Consider the following 22,163-nt stretch of genomic DNA (forward strand, 5'->3'; position numbering starts at 1 on the left):
CGTAGCGGTCGCGCGGTTCCAGACTGAGGCGCCTAGAACCGCTCGGTCACAGCGGTCGGCATCCCACAAGCTTACGAAGAGAATTGTACAGTAGGAACCAAACGAATCAGGCAGTGCAGTTGTTAAGGCACTGACTTCATATTCGAGAGGATGGAGTCTGCTTGTTCCGGACATCCTGATCTAGGTTTTCTGTCATTTTCCTAAATCAGCTGCCGAGAATTCTTCCGGGTTGTATGGCCGTGGCCCATGGAACTCTTCTATCCCTGACGTTTCGTCCAAGGCTACGTTGGAATCTTCGGAGGTGCTCCTGGTTGTGCTGAGTCTTGCCGACTGACGAGTCGGACGTCGAAGAGCGGCCTAAATACCGTGGAAAGTGGGCGTGGTCTGGATTTGACGTGACAGCAGAGATAAACCTTGTCAAGGATAAAGTATAACTATCGATCATAGTACGTCAAAGATAAAAATTGCTCATCGATTCTATAGCGCCACAGTCCATATATCACTGTGTTTCATAGCTTCTTTTCTGTTAAAATTATCCCCATGTTTATATATTTCGATGGGTTCTCTACATAGCCGTGGATAATAATTCGTCATAGTACATAAAACTTCAGTTTCCGAAAATTTCACTTCTTGATCATCCGACTGAAGAGCATGTTCCGCCACGGCTGACTTGTCTGTTTTCCCCAGTCGGCAAAGACATTTATGTTCCTTCAACCGTGTATTCACACTTCTCTTTGTAGCTCCAGTGTAGATCCTACCACATGTACATGGAATCTTGTACACACCACTAGCAGACAGAGGGGGACGTTTATCCTTAACGGAACGAAGTGCTTGACCTATTTTCTTAGTTGGTTTGAAAATCGGTCGAACGTTTCAGACAAACGCCAACACGGTTCCTTCAGAAATGCCACGACCGATCAAATGCCATACCTTCATATACATTCTCACATATTCTGTGTACATGTACAAAACGTTTTGTACAGAGCCTCGTGTCAAGATTATGTTCATGTTATAATCTGAGTGATGTAAGGTAACTTACTAGAGAAACTTATTCGGCTTAGAAACATACTACTGCTGCTTTGATTGACCTCACAAGCTACTGGTTGCTGAGAAAAAATAGATCATAAACGCTCTTTGGAAAAGTACAGACAGACTTTATGGCACATAGGTTCGGCAACTACCGCCAGCTAAGGGTGGGGGGGGGGGGGGGTAATTGCCACATTTCTCTAAGACAGGTTTTTGAAACTAAGGGCACACTTTATGTTTTCCTTTCCGTTGCAGTCAAAAGTTGTTGGTGATATTATTATTAAGAACACTGATAGTTCTGCTACTCCTTCTGAAAATCAGGGCTTAAAAGTTACAGCACTACCGGAACTCTTAAACGCAGTAGTAGAAAACTATATAGTATTGATGGAACAGATGAAAATACTTGGGTACTTTTGCAATACATAACGGGCTACTGCTCATACCAAGTTATTTAAAAAAATTAGAATGTTGAAAGGAATTCCTCACTACAGACTAACCAAAGCAAGGTGACAATTTGATAATGGTAAAGAACTGAGGGGGTTGACATATCCTGCAGACGGCGTAGTGGTATATGAAACGTTTGTCTAGTTAACGCCGTAGAAATTTTTGAAGGAACGGAAAATTTTATTTTTACAACGGGTATATCATAATTGCTCAGGTAGCAACCCACAAAAGTTGCAGCAACATTTTTTCTGGGTTTCACTGTAAAAATAGGCACCCTTTTAGAAGTTGCACTCTGTTTTGTTGTCCAAATATTTTACTAAATAATTTTACTAAGAGATGAAATAACTAACCTACCATAAAAAGATCTGTGTACGAAAGATTGAGAACACGCTGTAAATTTGCACTGAGCCACGGCATCGTGATGTGAAATAAATATTTATTTCTATTTTATGGTTTTTTTATTTCATGCACTAGATTCCATTTCTCTCAGGCATGTGTGTGTGTGTGTGTGTGTGTGTGTGTGTGTTTGTGTGTGTGTGTGTGTGTGTGTGTTGCGTGTTTGTGTTTGTGTTTGTGTGTGTGTGTGTGTGTGTGTGTGTGTGTGTGTGTGTGTGTGTGAAAATACAAAGAATCAGTGAGAAATTCTGTGCAATTGTGTTTAACCAATGTTTTGGAGTTAGGAACAGTAGAATGTTTGGTATTGTACTCTGCAACTACTTTGTTGTGTGGCAGATTTAGTAACGTTTCGCTAATTTATATACTTTTTACTTAAATATGAAAAATGCTTAGTGAAATAGTAGTCATATGCAAATAAAATTTCGAATAGCTACATATTTCTGAAATCTTTGTTAATTTTCACTTTTTCAGCTTCATTTGAAGTGACTGAAGGGGACTTTCACAGTCAAAATATCGTGAGATAAGAGTTGCTAAATTAAAGATTCTCATTTGGCACAAGCATGAGCGTAAGAAATTACTAAACGGATTTTTTTGCCTATGGGGCTACAAATTATGAAATTTGTACGCTTTAAGTCTGCATTTTACGTATAAAAACACACAGTGCGTAGCTTTCCATGAAAGTGTTAAATGTTTTCATGTTCAGGGTTTGGGCAAAAATATGGAAAGCCCGTTAAAAATGCATGGTTGAACATAAACGCACATGGTAGCCAAGCCTGCAGGTTGCACTGTGGTGTTTGACGACGAACGACAGCCGTGAAATCTCCGCAATACGCTGCAAGCGTCAGTGGTGGTCAGAATGGTGTTCTGTGCAGTTTCAGGTGCGTTATGTCGGAGCTAAATGTATTCGAACGTGGGCAAATGGTTGGTACTCATATGGCGGATGCTTCAAGAACCAAGGTAGCCGAAGTGTTTGGTGTTTCAAGAGGCACCGTACCGGAGAGATATACCGTATACAGGGAAGCGCAGAAACATTATCCGCTACGTCACAACGCGGACGAAAGTGTGTATTAAGTGATCGTTACAGACGATCATTGAAGAGGCGAAAAATAAGAGGACTACAGCTGCAAATTTCATTGCAGAACTGAAGGTCGCACTCGCGAACCCTGTCAGCAACAAAAACAACAAGAAGGGAGCTCCAGAATCAGGAAACTGCGGAGCGAGCTGGAATTCCAGAAACCTTCATCAGTGATGCAACTGACCTTAATGGGAAAACGTGATGCCAGATCCATAAAACATGGACTATGGAACACGGAAAGAAAATCATTTGATCGGATGATTTCATTTGGACACGGTTTCCAATTTCTGACCACGTTTACATCCCAAGAGTGAAACATGGTGGGGATTCGATGACGATTTGGGCTGGCATATCGTAGTTTTCCGTGAGCCCCATGGTTACTCTGTCTGGTCGCATTACTGCCCAGCATCATGTGACCATTTTGGCTGATCAGGTCCATCTCACGTCACAGTGTTTCTTCCACAATGGCGACGCTGCGTTCCGCGATGACGGGGCCGCTGTGCACATAGCACAGCAAGTGGAGAGATTGGGCTGAACGAAGGTTGGGAATTAGTACGGGCGCTGATAACCGAGCAGTTGAGGATGAATGGTCTCATCTCCCCTGACCACCACAGTCACCAGATCTCAGTATTATTGAGCCTTTGTAGTGTGCTATCCACCTCCATCATCCTTACATGATCTTACCTCTATTTTGTAGAAAGAATGATGCAAGATTCCCTTGCAGTTATCCATTCCGAGACGACTCGAAGCTGTTTTGAATGCCAACTGGTTTCGTACACCTTATTAGGTATGGTAGTGCGTTGTGGTTTTGGTTTGTCAACCAGTTGCTACTATTTTGAGAAAGATTCTGAGATAACATCACTAGAATGGAAAATGCAACAGCTAATAGTTCACACACTGCCCCCAGCTGTCTCCTATCAACTTTCAACAGTAATCTCCACAATATCAGAACAGGACTACAGTTGGAAGTCAGGCGTTCGAAAGAGCCATAAAACAGAAACAAATGGAATTTATTTGCGTCGATTGAACATCGCCAAGTTTGACACTTTTCTCAACAGTACCTCTCAGCTAGCTACTGGCTCCGTGATGTGATGCGAGACTTCTGCCTAACCAGCACGCGGACGCTCAGAAAACCACGAACTTGCAAACTCTTTCAAAGCTTTCTGAACTGATAGATCAACTTTATTGATTACTGCGGCTGACTCTCTCTCAGCCTCATACTCTCAATACCACTTCTGCCCCTCAAAGCCCAGGGCTCGATTTTAACTGCCTCGAGGTCTATTGTCCGCAGCTCGTGGTCTCTTGGTCGCGTTCTCGCTCCCCGAGCACGGGGTCCCGGGTTCGATTCCCGGCGGGGTCAGGGATTTTCACCTGCCTCGAGATGACTGGGTGTTTGTGTTGTCCTCATCATTTCATCATCATTCATGAAAGTGGAGAGATTGGGCTGAACGAAGGTTGAGAATTAGTACGGGCGCTGATAACCGCGCAGTTGAGCGCCTCACAAACCAAACATCGTCGTCATCGTCGAGGTCTATTGGCTGATACCCCGTTCTGCGAACTGCAAGTAGCTCCTCAATTATTTTTAACATTTGTTCCTGCTTCAGGAGCAGGTTTCAGACATTTCCATGGGCCACATCCTGCTTCCGTTGAAGTGCTTCCTAGCAAACAGTTACTTTCTGCCGGAACTTCCTGAAGTTTATTTCCAACAGGTGCCGGAAAACAGAGGCTGTCACGGGTAATTCGCTCGCCTTTGAACACTGTGGTAGGCCCAGATCCATCATCTCCAGTCTGGACAAGAACCACTGTCCCTGGATACCGGAAATCTCGGCATACACTGTAGTGAAGAGAACGAGCACACGGGTACGGTCAGGAAATACACTGCCTAATAAAAAAAAAAGGGGAGGAGGGTACGAAGTGAAGCTTCGCAAGCAGTGAGGGTATGTGGTGTTTTATCAATTATTACAATATTCAGTCAGACTAACAAAGAACTTGGCATTATGAGCCCGCTTATCAGCATCACTGCCACCCCTCTGCCATGGATGCACTAATTCAGGTCCGAAGAGGGTCATAAAGCCATTGCAACCTCTCTTGAGCCAGGCTGCCCCCAACTACTGTAAATGATCCTTGATATCCGGGATCCTGGCAATAGAACGAAGTTAACATCCGAGCTGGTCCCATACATGTTCTATTAGGGTAAGACCTGGGGATCTTGCTGAGCATGGGAGTACTTCAGCACCACACAGATAGTTCATAGAGAAATGTGCCAAGTGTGGACGAGCATTGTCCTGTTGAAAAATGGCGCCAGAATACTCTCACATGAAAGGTAACCCATGAGGACGTAGGATGACTGTGACGTACGGTTGTGCCATTAGAGTTCCCTGAATCACTACCAGCCAAGATTTGAAGTAATAACCCATCGCTCCCTACACTATGACGCCAAAAGTAACACAGCCGTGTCTCTCCAGAACACTGGGGAAATGGGATGTCTCCCAAGATCGCTGCCTTAGTCCACGCTTTCCATCATGGCACCACTAGAACTTTGTGATGAATAATCCACTCTGCTGGCTGTTCTACCCGTCACAGAAGACGTTTGTGCTTCTCCATTGAATTTAGTGGCAAACAACGACCATAATATAATTAAGTGCGCCTTAGATATTCATGCCAGTGCAAAACGAGTTCATCAAGAGAATAAGCTTAAGTTTGAGCTTCAACATTTGCGTTTTACCTCTGCAAGGCACCCGAGAGCAGAAGCGCCTGTTTGAGGTCAGGATGACTGCTGGGAACCCGTGAAGCGTCTTTGGCGCTAGTACAGCATTATTAAAGTTCGGTCATTTATTCAGTGTGTTTACAACTCGTTGCTCCCCTGTAGCAGCATCGGCTGATGCTTCATTCAGATGTGTGTTGTAGTCTAGCTGACACCTGTTTAGACAAAGGCTGTGGCCGGCACTAAATTTTGGCCTTGTGCTGGTTTTTTGAATGTCTCTGGTTCTACTCTGATTTCTACGATGACTCTTGAAGAGCCGTCAGCCTTCCATCAGGTGTCGGCTGATTACCTCCTCCCCTAACGTCATGGTAGGTTTCAGCATCTGACGATGCATGGATACTGACCTGGAACGTGGACCCCAAGAAGCACCATTGTTGGCTTCCACGTTGAAGTTCCATACTGGCAGCGCTCTGCGATGTGGTGTTCTCGGAAGATAGTCAATTTCTCCATCAGTAGATGGTAGGCGGCGAGCAGTGTGAAGTTCGTAAGCTGAAGACCATCATCTCCAGTATGTCTTCAGCTAATTCATAGAATGTGCTGCCAGCCGCTGTCGTTGAGCGGTTCTAGGCGCTTCAGTCCGGAACCGCGCCGCTGAAACGATCGGAGGTTCGAATCCTGCCTCGGGCATGGATGTGTGTGACGTCCTTAGGTTAGTTAGGTTTAAGTAGTTCTAAGTCTAGGGGACTGATGACCTCAGATGTTAAGTCCCATAATGCTTGGAGCCATTTGAACCATAGAATGTGCTGGAGCATCTAGGACATAGGTTCAGTACAGTATCGTAATCACAGAATCAAGTGCTATTACTGTGAATGTCCAATGATCAACTGACGAGAGATGGAAAACGATAGTATTTAAAGGGAACTAGACTGAGGCTGTGATGTGAACCTCGGTTTGTTATGACTACATGTGTCCTCCTTATGCTGCTGTATTCACTTAACAGGCTGTTAACTGCTGCATCAGGTCCTTACTATGTGTTCTTGTGCAAAATATAAAGTTTCTTGCACCATGTCTTACGAGCTAATAAATAAACATGTCGCCCTTTCCTTGATTTTCTGTCGCAGGCTTCTTACTGCTGAATCTGTATTTCTCACCGGCCTCATCTGCCTGCAACATACTGCTTTATGCTTCAGTTTCTGTATCTGGCTTACCTTGATATTGCCTGTGGCAATGTGAACGGGTTGTAATAAAAGTTTCTAATTTCCTACGTTTTATGATTCTGTGCCGTAACATCTCTAAAGGTTCCTACTTTTGAGGAACGATACTGAAAAATTTTGTCATGTATCCACTCTGGAGCACTCGGCAAACAGACTCAGGCATATGCTACATGTGCATGCTTCAGCAGTTCTGGTATTATCGTTGAGAGACTTTTGAAACCTATTACTTTCGAATTCTGGAGTACAGTTAGATAGGGTAGGCTGAAAAGTATTGCACACATGCTTGTAGAACACGAACAAAAACAATTAGGTAGAAAAGAACTTTAAAGTAGATTTCTTAAGTTTCAAAATCACTTGTTTATTTTTCAACGCAGTCACTGTTAAGACCAAAGCATTTCTCCCAACGGGTTACAAGTTTCATTCTGTCGGTGAAACGTTCTTCCGACTTCTCTCGAATTCAGGATTTGACAGCTGCCTTCACCTCATGGGTCGAGCTGTAATGAGTACACTTAAGGTCTCTCTTGAGTAGAGGAAAAAATAAAAATCTTTAAGTGAAATGAAATGAGCGTTTGGCGTCATTGGCCGGGAGACCCTTTACGGGGCAGGTCCGGCCACCTTGGTGCAGGTCTTATTACATTGGACGCCACATTGGGTGACCTGCGCGTCGGATGGGGATGAAATGTGAAATGATGATGAAGACAACACAACACCCGGTCACCGTGCGGAGCAAATCCCCGACCCAGCCGGGAATCGAAACCGGGCCCCTTAGGATGGCAGTCCGTCATGCTGACCTTTTTTTTTTCTTTTTGTTCGTTGTTGATCGTTATGTTTAGTCGTTGCGGACGTCACATGACATCCGTTCAAGTTCGCTGTTGATCCTTTCACCAGTTTTTTATTACAGAGGCCAATGAGTTTGATGTGTTGACAAATGTGCCAACACCTTGTAGATAGAGGAGGCCGAAAATGCACGCTATAATCTAACGCAGACGGGCGTGAGGTCTGAAACAGGATACGTGATGAATGCTATAAAGAAAAGTACGTAGCTGCGGTTATACTTAACTTTAATCCATCATTTGTATACAGCATTCTTGATGATAGAAGTGAGACTCTCTATAGAAATGGTTAATGGCGCCTTGCTAGGTCGTAGCCATGGACTTAGCTGAAGGCTATTCTAACTATCTCTCGGCAAATGAGAGAAAGGCTTCGTCAGTGTAGTCGCTAGCAAAGTCGTCGTACAACTGGGGCGAGTGCTAGTACGTCTCTCTAGACCTGCCGTGTGGTGGCGCTCGGTCTGCAATTACTGACAGTGGCGACACGCGGGTCCGACATGTACTAATGGACCGCGGCCGATTTAAAGCTACCACCTAGCAAGTGTGGTGTCTGGCGGTGTCACCACAGAGTTCTCTGGTCGAACACGCGGAGCTACCATGCCGGCGTTTTTTTTTCGGTATTGTTAGTTGCGTTTGGTCTGGGCGGACGCCACAAGACATCCGTTCAAGTTGATCGTTGATTTCTTTACTCAGTTTTTTTTATTACAGAGGGCGAGTAGCCCTCTGACCGAACACGCTGAGCTAAGCCCTTCAGCTATCGGGACGGACATTTTAAAGTGAAATATAGGGGGAGTAACGAGGGTGTCGAATCAGTTCAAACTTGAGGTTTCGCAGAACTTCTTCTGTTGCTAGGTATGTGGACTAACGGTCTTATGTTTCATGATTATTCCTGTCTGACTACCTCTAACACCACAATCTTGACGTCGGATGTGTTTTAGATTGTCTATGTACTGAGAAGAATTTACCATTGCCCATCGTGCCAGATAATCGCTCACATAAACTCGGCGAGCATTTCAAAAGACAGCGAAAAGAACTATTTTGCGGATGGTAGTGTTTTGAACTTCTTTGCCTGAAGAGAAAAGAGATGTCGATGTTCTGCGCTCCGTCCTTTCTCTTCTGGGTGATTATGATGGCCCATGACTCATCCCGCGTCACAATAATAAAAAGAAAGTTGTCTTCCTCGTCACGGTAGCACTGCAAAAGTTGCTCGCAGCATTTCAGTCGACGTTGTTTGTTTTCGTTGGTGAGACGGCGTGGCAACCATCGTGCACAGATTTTACGCTAATCTAATTGTTCAGTAATGAAGCCGACACGTTCTTTCGATATTCCAATATCTTTTACATTTTGGCTTTGAATGAATCGCCGATCATTTTGGGTCAAATTGTCGACGAGTTTGCGATGTTTATAGTTTGTGACAGTGATCAGACGTCCGCTGCGTTTTTCATCAACGGTTATGGCTTTTCCAGGCTCGCAAAAACGAAATTTTACTACCCATCTATTTACAGTCACCATTAACAGCCTATAAACTACGATGAATCTCATTAGGAGCCTTTTTATTCAGCAGTTAAAAATTCTATAATAGCACGCTGTTTAACTTGCGTGACATAGCACTAGAACACGTCTCCAAACTTAGGTTGTTCGAAATGCACTTAATAAACGCAACGTATTCGAACTGCGCAAACGTATAGAGGGGGAAGTTACCTTCCATATGCCACATAGCGCGTTGCTCAGTGTCAATTGTGTTGTGTTCTAGAAGCATTATTTTTCAGGCTGTCCTCGTATATGTTATTTTCACTTCCTAGATGCGGCTACCAAAGGGCACTTAATTTCGGTGTTAGGTGTTAGTAATTACTATGTAACAACATACAAGAACAAACTCAGTTTAAACGTTGTTTGAAACCTTAACTTACAAGTATAAAAACAGCAAACTTTTCATCTACGTACTGCAAAATGAATGCAGAAATCAAGGCCGTGTAATATAGAATTCGTTCTAAATACAACATACTCGTAAGGCTTGTAGTGGACCGAGAACAGACATAATGTTGTATAGAAACTCATCTCCGGAAACGTTTAGTCTTTTCTAGTTTCAGTATAAACCTGAGTGGTAATGACTACATCTGTAATCAACTAACTAATTTGGTTACAGTCCTCTGTATCAGTCACTCATATAGTAGTGAAACAGCATGTTCTTCTTCATCGGAGTAAGACACGCTGTGTGTTACATTAGTGCAGTACATACAGTTTGTCCCTTAGGAGTGGGGAGTGATACTCCATTAGTCAGTCTGTTAGAAGTGTAGTAGTAGCCAGAGTGAATTACTGCTCCTCTTTCGCTCAATCGACTTAATACTATTTGAAACGATACCGTATTGGCCCCAACAAGGAGCAGCAAGGAATAAAATTGGTAAGTCAGTCCACCGCACCTCAGTCTGTAGGTCCTGTACTTGCTTCGTGGGGGTTACCAAGGACGTCGTGAAGAAATCTGGCCCGCATCTCGTGGTCGTGCGGTAGCGTTCTCGCTTCCGACGCCCGGGTTCCCGGGTTCGATTCCCGGCGGGGTCAGGGATTTTCTTTGCCTCGTGATGGCTGGGTGTTGTGTGCTGTCCTTAGGTTAGTTAGGTTTAAGTAGTTCTAAGTTCTAGGGGACTTATGACCACAGCAGTTGAGTCCCATAGTGCTCCGAGCCATTTGAACCATTTTTTGAAGAAATCTGGAAACTTCGTCCACTTCAGTTTAGAATGCAGCGTTTGTCTGCACACTTTTCTCCTATGCTCTGGCTGCAGGGGTAAATCGCCTGATCCTAGGATGCGTTTCCATGCTCAGTGTTGATTTTTGCTGCATGCCGACCTGCTTCAGCCCCGTCTCTCCGATCCCCTGGTTGCCCATACCTGTACTTCAGCGTCGCAGTTGTTCCAGTCGCTGACGGGGAGTGTGTTGGTTCACAATAACGATGTGGTTCCCACGCTCATTTAGACACTGCACCGGCAGTGTTGTCAAGGATCTGCCAGGTTGACCCATCGAGCAGAATCTCATTCACATTTCGTATTCCGCCCTGACGTGAGCCAGTTGCTGCCACTATCCACGTCTGCGCACAGAGCATTACAGGCTTCCTGCCACCGTTGGATAAGCAGCTGCCAGCAGCAAGTCGTATACTCCTAGCTAACGTATTTGTTACATAGTTTAATTCTTAATTTCTTTGCGTATTTTTGAGTACTTGCATTGTTTAATTCATTATAGAATTTGAGAGTTGTAGCATCGCGCTTTAGTGTTCACTTCGTAGATTCTTACTTAAATTGCGTGAGAGTTTCGTATAGGAGGTGTAATTTCGAGTTTTAGTTACTGTAATCGTAAATTCAGGCAGATTGTAGCGCAGTCGTTAGGCATTTGTGCAGGTTAGTTCATACATTCTTTGCGTGTTTCCCTGGCGTTATCTAGGCAAGGACTCGTGTTTCAGTAACTGTTGTTCTACATCGATTAGAATGGACAGGGACTGTGATTGCTGTGTTCGGATGAGGGCTGAGTTGGCATCCCTTCGCTCACAGCTGCAAGCGGCGCTGACTTCGGTCGCGCAGCTTGAGGCTGTTGCCAATGGGCACCACTGTGGGGAGCCGGACTTGGGTATCACGGGGATGTCAACCTCGTCCCGTCTGTTCCCAGATCGGTCTGCCGTTGTGGTTGCCCCGGTTGCTGCCCGCAGTGGGGCTGATCCCTCGCCTGTGGTTGATTGGGAGGTCGTTCCAAGGCGTGGCAGGCAGCGTAAGACGTCCCCAGAGGCTGAGCAGAAAGCCTCTCCTGTGCGTCTGACAAACAGGTTTCAGGTACTGTCTCTGGCTGAGCCAGATGCAGCTGTCTGCCCTGTTTCAGAGGATGATCCTCAGCCTTCAAGGTCCGCGCAATCGCAGAGGGTGGGCTTATTGGTAGTTGGGAGCTCCAATGTTAAGCGCGTAATGGGGCCCCTTAGGGATATGGCGGCTAAGGAGGGGAAGAAATCCAGTGTGCACTCCGTGTGCATTCCGGGTGGAGTCATTCCTGATGTGGAAAGGGTCCATCCGGATGCCATGAAGAGCACAGGGAGCCAGCTGCAGGTGGTGGCACATGTTGGCACTAATGACGTGTGTCGCTTTGGATCTGAGGAAATTCTCTCTGGATTCCAGCGGCTATCTGATTTGGTGAAGGCTGCCGGTCTTGCTTACGAGATGAAGGCAGAGTTCACCATCTGCAGCATCGTTGAAAGAACCGACTGCGGACCTTCGGTACAGAGCCGGGTGGAGGGTCTGAATCACAGGCTCAGACGGTTTTGCGACCGTGTTGGCTGCAGATTCCTTGACTTGCGCCATAGGGTGGTGGGGTTTCAAGTTCCGCTGAATACGTCAGGAGTCCACTACACTCAGCTGGCGGCTACACGGGTAGCGGAGGCTGTGTGACGTGGACTGGGCGATTTTTTAGGTCAGAAGGCCTCGGGAAAGTACGGGGTGGGCTGCAATCTCAAAGGGTGCATGGCAAATACAGGACGTGCTTGGATCAAGGAACAGTCGGAATTGTAGTTGTAAATTGTTGTAGTTGTGCTGGGAAAGTCCCTGAGCTTCAAGCACTAATAGAAAGCACAGAAGCTGAAATCGTTATAGGTACAGAAAGCTGGCTAAAACCGAAATAAGTTCTGCAGAAATTTTTACGATGTCTCAGACGGTGTTCAGGAAAGATAGATTAGGCAGAATTGGTGGTGGAGTGTTTGTGTCTGTCAGTAGTGGTTTATCTTGTAGTGAAGTCGAAGTAGCTACTCCGTGTGCATTGGTATGGGTGGCGATTGTACTTAACAGCCGAACTAAGTTAATAATTGGCTCCTTCTACCGACCCCCAGATTCCGATGATATATTTGCTGAACAGTTTTAGAGAAAATTTGAGTCTCGTAACAAATAAATACCCCACTCATACGGTTATAGACGGTGGGGACTTCAACCTTCCCTCGATATGTTGGTAAAAATACTTGTTCAAAACCGGTGGTAGGCAGAAAACATCTTCCGAGATTGTCCTAAGTGCTTTCTCCGAAAATTATTTCGAGCAGTTAGTCCACGAACCCACGCGAATTGTAAATGGTTGCGAAAACACACTTGACCTCTTAGCCACAAGCAATCCAGAGCTAATAGAGAGCATCATGACTGATACAGGGATTAGTGATCAAAGGTCGTTGTAGCTAGGCTCAATACCGTTTCTTCCAACAAACGCAAAATAATTTTATTTAAAAAAGCGGATAAAGTGTCACTAGAAGCCTTCCTAAGAGACAATCTCCATTCCTTCCGAACAGACTATGCAAATGTAGACGAGATTTGGTTCAAATTCAAAGATATAGTAGCAACAGCAATTGAGAGATTCATACCTCATAAATTGGTAAGAGATGGAACTGATCCCCCATGGTACACAAAACAGGTCCGAACGCTGTTGCAGAGGCAACGGAAAAAGCATGCCAAGTTCAGAAGAACGCGAAATCCCGAAGATTAGCTAAAATTTACAGACGTGCGAAATTTGGCACGGACTTCAATGCGAGATGCCTTTAATAGGTTCCACAACGAAACATTGTCTCGAAATTTGGTAGAAAATCCGAAGAAATTCTGGTCGTATGTAAAGTACACAAGTGGCAAGACGCAGTCAATACCTTCGCTGTGCAGTGCCGATGGTACTGTTACCGACAACTGTGCCGCTAAAGCGGAGTTATTGAACGCAGTTTTCCGAAATTCCTTCACCAGGGAAGACGAATGGAATATTCCAGAATTTGAAACACGAACAGCTGCTAGCATGAGTATCTTAGAAGTAGATACCTTAGAGGTTGCAAATCAACTCAAATCGCTTGATACGGGCAAGTCTTCAGGTCCAGATTGTATACCGATTAGGTTCCTTTCAGATTACGCTGATACAATAGCTCCCTACTTAGCAGTCATATACAACCGCTCGCTCACCGATAGAGCTGTACCTACAGATCGGAAAATTGCGCAGGTCGCACCAGTGTTTAAGAAGGGTAGTAGGAGTAATCCATCGAACTACAGACCTATATCACTGACGTCGGTTTGCAGCAAGGTTTTGGAGTATATCCTGTATTCAAACATTATGAATCACCTCGAAGGGAACGATCTATTGATACGTAATCAGCATGGTTTCAGAAAACATCTTTCTTGTGTAACGCAGCTAGCTCTTTATTCGCACGAATTAATGGCCGCTATCGACAGGGGATCTCAAGTTGATTCCGTATTTCTAGGTTTCCGGAAAGCTTTTGACACCGTTCCTCACAAGCGACTTCTAATCAAGCTGCGGGCCTATGGGGTATCGTCTCAGTTGTGCGACTGGATTCGTGATTTCTCTCAGGAAGGTCGCAGTTCGGTGTAATAGACGGTAAATAATCGAGTAAAACTGAAGTGATATCAGGTGTTCCCCAGGGAAGCGTCCTAGGACCTCTACTGTTCCTGATCTATACAAATGACCTGGGTGACAATCTGAGCAGTTCTCTTAGGTTGTTCGCAGATGATGCTGTAATTTACCGTATAGTAAGGTCATCCAAAGACCAGTATCAGTTGCAAACCGATTTAGAAAAGATTGCTGTATGGTGTGGCAGGTGGCAGTTGACGCTAAATGACGAAAAGTGTGAGGTGATCCACATGAGTTCCAAAAGAAATCCGTTGGAATTCGATTACTCGATAAATAGTGCAATTCTCAAGGCTGTCAATTCAACTAAGTACCTGGGTGTTAAAATTACGAACAACTTCAGTTGGAAAGACCACATAGATAATATTGTGGGGAAGGCGAGCCAAAGGTTGCGTTTCATTGGCAGGACACTTAGAAGATGCAATAAGTCCGCTAAAGAGACAGCTTACACTACACTCGTTCGTCCTCTGTTAGAATATTGCTGCGCGGTGTGGGATCCTTACTAGGTGGGATTGACGGAGGACGTCTAAAGGGTGCAAAAAAGGGCAGCTCGGTTTGTATTATCACGTAATAGGGGAGAGAGTGTGGCAGATATGATACGCGAGTTGGGATGGAAGTCATTAAAGCAAAGACGTTTTTCGTAGCGGCGAGATCTACTGTATTTACGAAATTTCAGTCACCAACTTTCTCTACCGAATGCGAAAATATTTTGTTGAGCCCAACCTACATAGGCAGGAATGATCATCAAAATAAAATAAGAGAAATCAGAGCTCGAACAGAAAGGTTTAGGTGTTTGTTTTTCCCGCGCGCTATTCGGGAGTGGAATGGTACAGAGATAGTATGATTGTGGTTCGATGAACCCTCTGCCAAGCACATAAATGTGAATTGCAGAGTAGTCATGTAGATGTAGATGTAGATAGAGTACTCTGGAGTGGCTTCTTCTCTGGGGTCACATTCGTTTGTTTCTTTCCTTCTTATAATGTTCAAGTAGGTGGCGGATGGACAGGTTCTTCCAGAAAGTGGGTCACCAATATTCAGGGGTCCAGGTGTTGCAATCTGAGTCTTTGTGTGACGTTTGTGTGGTGTGCATACTGTAAGACCTTCGGTACACACACCATCAGATTATTTGACTTGTCGCTCTAACGAAGTAGGCGAGTGTCAGCAATATGTCTCGTGGTCTTATCGCGGCGTGTTTATCTTCTGCCGTTAGGTCAGACGATAGAAATGCCACTTGCACGCTTAGAGTAGCAGATTGACGGTGACCAACTTTAAACAGAACTTGATTAATTTCCACACACATTTATTAAAATAGTAAGAAGCATAAACCTTACGTAACATGATTCTGGATGCTATTTACAATTGAAAATCTGAAGTTCCTTTGGTCTTGGTACGTTAATCTTATTCTCACATATCTCTGATACTTGATAAAGTGTCTATGCATTTATCTTCGTGGCTGTGTACAGGAATATGGTAATCTTATTAGACGCAGACTGAAACTTGACTATAGACTGGTACAGACAAATACAGACTGGTACAGACTGGTGCAGACCAATGCAGACTGACTAATCGGAGGTCTGTACATTAATTATAATACCTCGCGCATTCAGGTATCACTGCGCGAGTGTGATCCGCAACGAGAAAAGGTTCTACGTTAGCAGCAATCTCATTGGCTGCGTTACATATTAATACGCAGATCAGCCGAAGCAGAATTTGGTCCGTCTCTAAGGCAGCGCCATCTCATAGTGTGGAGATGGACGAGCCCTGCGCCTGGGCTGTTGTGCTTAGCGGGGCGGGCTCTAGTGGGAAAGTTGCGTACGCGCTGACTACGCAAAACTATGTACACAACAATTTGGGAAGAAGTTGTAGTTTTACTTTCCTTTCTCTTTGGGCCATCTTACCGTTACTGACAAGAAGATCAAGTTTCTTTCCCTTATTCAGTCTGAGGCCTGCATTCCTATGAGATTGTAAATTTGGAGGTAGTCATTCGTCTTCAACCGGTATATAGCTGCGTTATTTCGCATTTGTGGGTACACATATTATTTGTGGGTCAGGTGCATGTACACCGAATATACATGAAGTGCCACCACATATACACTCCTGGAAATTGAAATAAGAACACCGTGAATTCATTGTCCCAGGAAGGGGAAACTTTATTGACACATTCCTGGGGTCAGATACATCACATGATCACACTGACAGAACCACAGGCACATAGACACAGGCAACAGAGCATGCACAATGTCGGCACTAGTACAGTGTATATCCACCTTTCGCAGCAATGCAGACTGCTATTCTCCCATGGAGACGATCGTAGAGATGCTGGATGTAGTCCTGTGGAACGGCCTGCCATGCCATTTCCACCTGGCGCCTCAGTTGGACCAGCGTTCGTGCTGGACGTGCAGACCACGTGAGACGACGCTTCATCCAGTCCCAAACATGCTCAATGGGGGACAGATCCGGAGATCTTGCTGGCCAGGGTAGTTGACTTACACCTTCTAGAGCACGTTGGGTGGCACGGGATACATGCGGACGTGCATTGTCCTGTTGGAACAGCAAGTTCCCTTGCCGGTCTAGGAATGGTAGAACGATGGGTTCGATGACGGTTTGGATGTACCGTGCACTATTCAGTGTCCCCTCGACGATCACCAGTGGTGTACGGCCAGTGTAGGAGATCGCTCCCCACACCATGATGCCGGGTGTTGGCCCTGTGTGCCTCGGTCGTATGCAGTCCTGATTGTGGCGCTCACCTGCACGGCGCCAAACACGCATAGGACCATCATTGGCACCAAGGCAGAAGCGACTCTCATCGCTGAAGACGACACGTCTCCATTCGTCCCTCCATTCACGCCTGTCGCGACACCACTGGAGGCGGGCTGCACGATGGTGGGGCGTGAGCGGAAGACGGCCTAACGGTGTGCGGGACCGTAGCCCAGCTTCATGGAGACGGTTGCGAATGGTCCTCGCCGATACCCCAGGAGCAACAGTGTCCCTAATTTGCTGGGAAGTGGCGGTGCGGTCCCCTACGGCACTGCGTAGGATCCTACGGTCTTGGCGTGCATCCGTGCGTCGCTGCGGTCCGGTCCCAGGTTGACGGGCACGTGCACCTTCCGCCGACCACTGGCGACAACATCGATGTACTGTGGAGACCTCACGCCCCACGTGTTGAGCAATTCGGCGGTACGTCCACCCGGCCTCCCGCATGCCCACTATACGCCCTCACTCAAAGTCCGTCAACTGCACATACGGTTCACGTCCACGCTGTCGCGGCATGCTACCAGTGTTAAAGACTGCGATGGAGCTCCGTATGCCACGGCAAACTGGCTGATACTGACGGCGGCGGTGCACAAATGCTGCGCAGCTAGCGCCATTCGACGGCCAACACCGCGGTTCCTGGTGTGTCCGCTGTGCCGTGCATGTGATCATTGCTTGTACAGCCCTCTCGCAGTGTCCGGAGCAAGTATGGTGGGTCTGACACACCGGTGTCAATGTGTTCTTTTTTCCATTTTCAGGAGTATATATATATATATATATATATATATATATATATATATATATATATATATATATATATACAGGGTGAGTCACCTAACGTTACCGCTGAATATATTTCGTAAACCACATCAAATACTGACGAACCGATTCCACAGGCCGAACGTGAGGAGAGGGGCTAGTGTAAATGTTTAATACAAACCATACAAAAATGCACGGAAGTATGTTTTTTAACACAAACCTACGTTTTTTTAAATGGAACCACGTTAGTTTTGTTAGCACATCTGAACATATAAACAAATACGTAATCAGTGCGGTTTGTTGCATTGTAAAATGTTAATTACATCCGTACATCCGGAGTTATTGTAACCTAAAGTTGACGCTTGAGTACCACTCCTCCGCTGTTCGATCGTGTGTATTGGAGAGCACCGAATTACGTAGGGATCCAAAGGGAACGGTGATGGACCTTAGGTACAGAAGAGACTGGAACAGCACATTACGTCCACATGCTAACACCTTTTTATTGGTCTTTTTCACTGACGCACATGTACATTATCATGAGGGGTGAGGTACACGTACACACGTGGTTTCCGTTTTCAATTACGGAGTGGGATAGAGTGTGTCCCGACATGTCAGGCCAATAGATGTTCAATGTGGTGGTCATCATGTAACGTGTGTACCGTGATGTGCGTACAAGCCCAGAGGATATGAAACAACGTATTGTGGCAGCCTGCGGTGACATTACACAAGATGTACTGCAGCGTGTACGACATTCATTACGCCAGAGATTGCAATTGTGTGCAGCAAATGGTCTCTCCTATTACTCCTTCAGCTCAAGGCGTCAGGAATATCGTCTGCCTATCAGCATTGCTCTTCTAAAACGGGAGAATGACGTTTCGGAAATCTGTAGCATTGGCGTTTGGCGTTTGCTGTCTCCCTGTGAAAACCTCTGAAACTGCGTGCTATGTTTGTAAAGAATGTGTAGGCTGGGCGCTCACACACAATGTAGCGGAATTTGCTTTTAAGCCGAACACGGGGTCGTTCTTCCTTTCACTCGAGCAAACGTTGTCTGGTCTACGGGCGGTCACTGGCCAATGTAGATAGGTTGAATCGTCCTCTGAAGGGACCGGCCTCCCGGCGTGCGCTCTGCCTCTCCTGAACTAAAAGCTCCTGTGACCGTCTTGTCTGGAATGTGTGTGTGTATGCCAGCTTCGAGTATTTCAATCTCGGTGCGCAGTTGTGATTAACTAGTTATTTGCATATCGTTTACATGAATTCATACAACATTGACTTTATCTTATCGAGTTTGGGTTCAAATGAAGCGTCTTGATGTGTGGAATATGATTGTGAGGGTGGAATATGTAAGCAATGAAGGTCAGGAGACCACGACGTCTTACATCGGCGTTGTTCGGATGTACGGTGTATACTCATCCCAGTCGCCAGTTTTCATGATTCCTGGATGATATTCTACAGGAATTCCTTATTTTCATCGTTAAAATATTTTTCTTATTTGCCATTTGGCACAGTTGGTAAACAGCTATCAGTGTTGTATTTTGGGATGGCTAGCTTGCAATTTTTCAGGTGGTGACGTTTGTGAACTAAACTATCTGTCCCTTCTCCAAATGTACTGCTAGATGTTGCACAGCTGATTCGCGTTCCTGTATGGGAAAACCGAAAATCCCCCACGCTGTTTCTTTACTGTTGATGTATGTTCCCAGTTGGTACATGAGGATCTCGTCGTTTCTGTTTTGTTGTTCGCTGTCTTTGGGTATTTGAAATACTGCCATGTCACTGCCTTTGTTCACATACTTACAGACTATTTGATGGATTTCTCTCAACTGCAGTTTTCTACGTCTACGTGTGCTTGGAACATTTTGGAAAATAGTGTGTTATGTGGTACTACCTATTCATTATATATTTACAGTACGTCGCCGCCTCGTATTCGTATTTTTGCTGTGAAGCCATCGTTTTTGGATGATCATCTTCTCTGTATGGGATAGTCAGCAACTCCAGTTTGTGTGTCGTCCAAGTATGGTTTTGGGCATTTTTTTGTACATTTTCCATCACTCATACATGGCGAATTGGCGTTTAATGGCTTGCATGAATCATGTTTTTCACTACTATGTCGTATAGTTCCGGATCTTCTTGTGAGTTAGGAAACTTAGCTTGGATGATTTTGTTGATATCCTTGGAATGAATTCTGTCGTGTAGCCGTATGAGACTGTGTGAGTGAGGCAGTGCTCGTTTCTGCCATTCGATTGTGTACATCCAGCTTCTAACGATTCCAAAGATGTGTTGTTTTGTGATGACTTCAATAAATCTCATTTGTTTTCGTCGAAAAACTCGGGCTATTATGTCGTGTCGATGCATGGGGGCTTGTACGTATCTTGGTGGTTCTTTGATTTCTGGCCACGAGGGTTGCGTGTGATTATTATGTAGAGGTCTGGTCATTCATATTTTCTTACGCAGGTAACAGCATCTTGATCGTATTCGTGTACGTGTCTCGGACTTCACATGTATGATGAGGGTAAGATTACCGTTGTCCAATGTCGTCAATGTTTCCATCATTTATATCTGAATGTCGAAGGATAGATGTATTCTTCCATACGTAGTTTCCTTTGATTCAGTCTTACGTAAGACATCCGGTCCGCTTCAGGTATGCATACATATCTACCGGGAATTGTTGACATAAACGGCGTGTGTTGAGAATGTGACTGTATTTTTCATTGTCTTTGATCGTGAAGTAGTAAGCATAGAACTCCTTGCAAGTGGGTTGTTTTATTTGTTTCTAATCCTGTTTCAGTTTGGATTTGTTTCACATTACAATGATATCCGGCCTCTCTGTGCAGAAATATTAATGGATATTAGAGGACAGTGTGTTGCAGTCCTTCTCCCTTGTACAGCTATGTCAAGGCTTGTGTTTTCATTATCCGTAGTTACGATAGCGACATCGTCTATCGGAGTTGCATGAAATCGGCGCTCGTGTTCTCCAGGTGGTCTTTTCTCGGCTCGAATTGTAAATTTATAGTCATCAGAAATCATTCGTTCCAGTGGTACTTTGAATATGTGAATCAATTGATAGTATTTGTGTAAGATCATCTGTACATTTTGGGCTACTACTCGTCTCAGTCCACTGATATTTGTGCATAGATAAATTTCCGTTTTTTTTTTTCATTTTCGATGAAAAATACTTGCAGAAATTTATGGTCTTCGTTGGGTAGATCCCAAGTTGTGATAGATTTGTCCTTAGATGAAAAAAAAAAAACAAAATAGATTTTATGCCTTTTAGTGTTGATCGACATGACACCGAAAGAGGTCATTTGGAAGCAGACGTTGTGCGCTTTTATATGTTGCAGAAGGTGTTTTAATTCTGGAGATTCCCCAGCCATGTAACTAAAAATTCTTGCAGAGGTGCTGCCAGTGGTGGTGATAGAATTTCTCCATTCATCTAACAGAATGCTGGTGTTTCTCTACTGAATTTTTTCGCGTTGGAAAACTGGCAGATGTTATCCATTTTTGCGGTTACGACGTGTTTGTGTTTGTTATATTGTTTCGTCGGGTCGTTGTGGAATGCTTCATTTGTTAGGTTGTACGTTTACTTGTCCGCGCTTCTCGTAGGTTAGTTCATAGTCTGTATTATAAGATTGTGTCGCAATTCTGGATTCTTCAGTCCGTTCATTTCGTTGTTCTTCGGTTTCTGTGCTTCTCATGGTGCACATTGTCGTTTGTTGGGAACTTACACGTCATTCGCGCTCTTCGCCTGCTTTGTTTCTTCGCTGTTATTTTTGTTTTCATCGTTTTGCTTCAGAACTGGCAAGGTCACCTTCTCTTTTACGTTTGGGCATTGTCTAAAATACAAATCAAATCAACGTTTTATTAACAAATACACTAAGTACAATTTACAGTTTTCAGACTTTACTTTCAACGGCTGAAAGCGAGGGGAAACTACAGCTGTAATTTTTAAGAGGTCATGCAGGTTTACTGTATGATTAAATTATGATAGCATCCTCTTGGGTAAAACATTCCGGAGGTGAAATAGTTCCCCATCTCCGGGCGAGGACTACTCAGCAGGACATCGTTATCAGGGAAACAAAACTGGCGTTCTACGGATGTGGAATGTTAGATCCCTTAATCGGGCAGATAGGTTAGAAAATTTAAAAAGGGAAATGGATAGGTTAAAGTTAGATATAGTGAGAATTAGTGAAATTCGTTGGCAGGAGGAACAGAACTTCTGGTCAGGTGAATGCAGGGTTATAAATACAAAAGCAAATATGGGTAATGCAGGAGTAGGTTTAACAATGAGTAAAAAAGTAGGAACTGTGAATAGCACAGTGAACGTATTATTGTAGCCAAGAGAGACACGCAGCCCACGCCTACAACATTAGTAGAAGGTTATATGCCGACTAGCTTCGTAGATGATGAAGAGACTGAAGAAATGCGTGATGCGATAAAAGAAATTATTCAGATAGTTAAGGGAGACGAAAATTTAATAGCCCATGGGGACTGAAAATCGTCAGTAAGAAAAGGAAGAGGAGGAAAAGTGGTAGGTGAATATGGAATGAGGTAAGGAATGAAAG

Source organism: Schistocerca cancellata, chromosome 1 (genome assembly GCF_023864275.1).
Source record: "Schistocerca cancellata isolate TAMUIC-IGC-003103 chromosome 1, iqSchCanc2.1, whole genome shotgun sequence".
NCBI classification, from domain to species: domain Eukaryota; kingdom Metazoa; phylum Arthropoda; class Insecta; order Orthoptera; family Acrididae; genus Schistocerca; species Schistocerca cancellata.